We start from the raw sequence: 5,297 nt of genomic DNA on the forward strand, positions 1-5,297 counted from the left end.
TCCTAGCACATCTGATCTTTTGAACCATACCACCTAGCAATTGTTGCACAAGATAAATATATGAGAGATATTTTCAGTAACAAGTCATATGACAGAAAATTCAACTTAAAGTTTCTTAGTTGTTTATTAATTAGTGAATCCCTTCTTTATTTTGGTATTTTTTACCAGTAAAGTATTTCTGCCTAAACAACCAAATGAAAATACCTCCTGCTACCTTGCCTTTACTCAATAATCAAAGTCCTCACTGAAATAATTTATCATATTATTATGAGCATGTTTTTTGAGTGGAATCCCCTCAAGATATTGGCAACACATCTGTGGGTTCCCTAGGAAAGAAAAAAAAATCTTTTTAGTAGAAATACATATTATTGCACCAACTACTATTCCACCTAAAAACTCAGCAACCCAGGGGACTACATTTCATCACTGAATGTAAGTGCCCATTGTGTCACTCCAGCAGATGATGATGGGGCAGCTGGAGGGCTCTTATATTCATTTATTTCAAGTGATATTTAATTTATTCTCCACCTATTCTTTCACTGAGAACTTCTCTCCCTTTATAACCCACTCCATTATGGTGTCTGCCGAGTCAGTGAAGAGGAGAGAGGGTAACATATTTTTGTGTGAGTCATCTGCTGGTAATATTCGAAGCTATTTTACTGTCTAAAGTAGCACAGCTCTTTCATCTCACAGGTAGTTTTACTACTGCTGGTTAAAGGTTTAAAGGAATGTATGGCCAGTCTATTTCAGGGGCAGCTGACACACAAAATACATTGGGGAAATTTTTGTCCAGTGAGGTTCAAACACTATTTAAAAGCAGCAAGCAAAAATTTTTTTCACCACAACCATGTGGTCTCAAATGTAGCTTTTTAAAATATATCTCTATAGCTTGTGACTTATAAGAGCAATTTGGTAGCATTCTTTAGAGAATCTTTTGAGATTTCATAATTTTAGTAGTTCAAAATTACATTTATAAGACAAAAATTAGCACAGTTGGTGTCACCCATAAATATTTTATATGAATTCATATAACTTAAACATAGGTATTATATATTTTGCCTTCATTCCAAATTCATCATCCATCTACGGAGATGTAAAGATCACTGCTGACATACTCAAATCAACATGAGAAGTCATTCAGAAGTTTATCAAGAGGTAATAATAATAACAACAATTAACAATAATAATGCAGTTATAATCATAATTAAGCTTGTGTGTAATTTTAATATGAAGTAAACCAGTTTGTTCCAACTGTTGTGTAGATTTTTGATGAGCTTACTCTGCACAGTTTCTTCTTCCAAACCATGGAATCCAAGGTTAAGAGCCACAAAAGGCACCACCTGTCTGACCACCCATCACCACCATATCCACAGATCTTTTCTTTACTTGAGTTTTTTAACCTCCTTATTACCAAGATCCTGGAGACATGTAAATAGTCAATTGCTCATTATCAGGGTATTTCTGAAGTCCATTTTTACTTTGGAAATGTGTGTGCCGTTTTTTTTTTTTTTTTTTTTTTAATAGATAAGGTTACTGAATAAGTTAGATTACGAGAGGTCAACTTGCCCAGTCCTTCTTGCTCAAGGCAGACATACATTCACTAATTCAGCTGAAAATAGCAAATTAGTTGTATATATAACATGCCATTGCAAAGAAGTGCTTTCATGAGAAAATAATCTAGTACCTTGAAATTTCATACATTAAAGAGCACCATTTCTCAATTACATTTCTAATATATACACATTTCCCTTTACATAGATGTATATACACACACCCCCCCGTATAAAGATAGACATGGAAGTTGTAAAGATAAAGGAAAGAATGCATAAATACGCATACATATGTATATATAAGAAATTGCATTTGTGAATAGAATATTCTTATATGAAACGTTCTAAAATAATGTTTTTTTTCTCATGAAATAAAGTCAAATCCACAAACCCTACTAAGAGATATAAAAGGGGTCAGAAAACCCCTTGTCTTTTATTTAGACCAACCTTTTCAAACAGAAGTATCATGCAATGGAGCCTGGATACAAGATGTGACATTTTGAGAACACATCAGATGCCCCTCAGTGCATTCTACACGAGTTTAACAAGTCCAGGCTAACCTGGGTGACAACTAATTAAGACCCTACTAATGAGGCCGTAAAAATTGGTGTCCTTAGAGATTTCTGATTACTGACCTCTGTTGCTCTTTGGTCATTATACAGGGAGAAAAGTCCCTGAGTGAAAGTTTGAATGTTTCAAGTACATTTTCCAGGGAACAGCTTTCTGTGGTAAATAGAAAACAAATGTAGTTAATCACGCAGATATCAGCAAAACATGGTACATTATGCCTTTGTGTTCATGCAGAAAGAAAATGTGTCTGATGTAGATGTTTAGCTTTACAATAGTTTAATAGAACCAATATTTGGCATATTCAAATACCAGACTACAAACAAATGTGCTGTCACTCTGAAAGCTTTCATATGGTTGCAATTTTCAAATTAGCAAACTGAAAGTTATCTAAAAGGCAACATATTGTTATACTCTAATGGGCCATTGTGGCATAACTTATTTAGTTATCTGTTCCAGCTTAAAATCAATTTCTCCAGATTTTGGACTCAGAATCCCCATAGGGTTTTTTACAATTTGGCTACTCCTTTCTCAAAAAATAAACATTTTCTTCTGGGCTGTGTTACAGGAGCATGAATATCACAGGACTTGGCAATACATCTGAGGAAATGTGAACTGTATAGGTGTTTTTACCTGTACCCATCACCCCTAGTACAACAACAGTGTAATGCAAAGACTCCCTTGTCATAGTATATCCTTGCATACAGGAAAGAAACAAGACTGATCTGAGCCCATTCACAGAGAAAATATCTGATCTCAGCACACAGGGAGAAGTTGAGTGAGGCCAGATTGCAGGCAATTGACCTGAAAGGAAAACATCCAAGCTCCCATATTAGTTCCATTGATGCTCTACAGACTGAAAGGCATTTATATTAGTGACAATTTCCCTGTGCTCTTTTCTCCAGACATTTTATTTCCCTGGTTTGAAGCAGAGAACATGAAAAAGGTTGCCATCTTTATTCCATGTACATAACCCTAACTCAAAAAATGTTTTCCCAGATTCAGGGATCTTTCCCTGACACAAATTTTAATTGCCCACAATATGGGTGTCTATATATGAAACTGTTATTTTTTAAAAACTGTCTTTATTGTCAAAGGAAACAAATCTGTGCAGTCAACACAGAGTTTAGTTGATAAGTAAATGAATCTATATCTTCTCTTCATTGTTATTACCAGATCTCTGTTGACTACAGAGATACTGCATAACCATTTTTTACATGATTTTTAGAATTAATTCAATTTTAATAATGGCACCATTGGTCAGTGTAGTTACATCCAGGAAAAAAAAAAAAAAGAAAAATTATATTGTTCTTCTGACTTTTCTCTGAAGAGTTGTTTCTTCTAAGCATCAGACTTTTTACTCTTACATATTTAAGTTATTCTCAGAATGCATTTTGACCCTCATTTACAAAATCAGAATATACACAAGTGAGGAGGCGAACTTGTCAACCATGAAACTCAGTAATAACCACAGCTGGAATAATAGACTCAAAAATTTCTTCTTTGAGTGTTACACTGAGAATACTGCTATCTGTTGAAAGATTGGCATCTGTGTGCACACTCACTGGATTTAGTTCCAGATTTAGATTATTTTAAAATTTTGGGGAGAAAAAAATTAATTCTGAATTAAATTGGGTATTTATATCAGCCAGATTTTTCAGTGCTGTTGAATGATCTGGGTGTCTGTGCTTGCTACATGCATACTGCACATGATCTGTTACTTTTCTTGGTGAATTTTTTTCAAAACCACTAAAAAGCATTAAAATATTTTTCTCAGACCTGCCCTTTTTTTTTTTTTCCCCAATATTGTCCTAATATACAGACATCTGGAAATAGTCATTTGAAGTGATATCAGAAAAGGAGTAATTATGTCCCAAATTAATGCATGCTCTTTACATATGTCAAGCAAATGTTCTCCTTCAAAATGCAGTGCACTGTCTCCTAGACCATGAATATACCATTTATTCTGCTTATTCTAAGACTTATTTTAGAAACAAAACCAAAAAGATTTATCACCAATTCAGTAAGAGCCATCTCAGTAATCTTAGCTGTATATAAGTAACCTTTTCATTTCATGGTTATATAACTTTTCTCTTATAAAATCATCATATCATTTTATCTCTTTCTTTGTTTTAAAACTAATTATACCATAACTATTAAGAGAAAATAAAACACAACTGTGATTATATTCAAGTTATTTTCACATTATTTAGGTAGGATTTGTGGTCCCTAATGTAAAATTCTAGTTGAAATCCAGCACAGTTCTCAGGACAGAGATTTACACCTCTCCACTTTCAAAAATGTATAGTTAATAATATTACGATAAAATACACCAAGATTATTTGGAGCAGGAGCCAGAAACTGGAAATATCTTCTCTCCCAGGTAAGGACTCTTGTCAGTGGTTTCTTATAATTGGTTTTCCTCTTTCTCCCATATATTTACAGAATGTCCCATTTTTACCAAGAGCATGAGAAACATCTTACTACTATGGTTTAACTGGTGATTACAAGAGTTTCCTTGACAACAGAGCAGTGTGTACCTGCTTCTCCAGATTAGTCTCACAAGACCTAGTAGCTACAAGTAAAATACGAAATTATGTGATTAACAGAGGTGAAAAAGTTTATTTAGCCAGGCTATATAGAAGAGACATGCAATCACATTTTCCTCATTGGCTCACATTTTATGAAGCAATGATGACCAATTCTACCTTCCTAAATGAAATTCATAGAAGACTAATTGCAGAAAGACATTTTTTGGTTGTTTGTTTTCATTTTTATATACCATCTGAAGACAGTGAGGAAATGGCTATTAGCAAGATTTCAGATAATCCACTCTGCAGTATTTCCTGTTGATTTTCTATTCATATAAAAGATCTAAGAAACTGTTGCCTCTATTTATTGTAATCTGTACAGAAACTGCTTCTTTCACACATTTTATTTAGGCTCTTTTTGAGGCTATCAGTGCTCTACTCTGGAGGTAGGGCATTGAAAAGGAAAAAAACCTTGATTAGCAGCCCAGGTTGTTCCCTCTGGTTACCAACACTAACACAAAACAGACCTGTGAAATCTTCAGATAATAAGAGTGAAGCAAGACTCTACAGTGTGCTTTCTCATCTAAACTTGCAACTCCCTAAAGCACTCATAAATACACAGGCAGGACTTAATGACTTCTCTGGGGTG

Source organism: Erithacus rubecula, assembly GCF_903797595.1.
Source record: "Erithacus rubecula genome assembly, chromosome: 2".
NCBI classification, from domain to species: Eukaryota; Metazoa; Chordata; class Aves; order Passeriformes; family Muscicapidae; genus Erithacus; species Erithacus rubecula.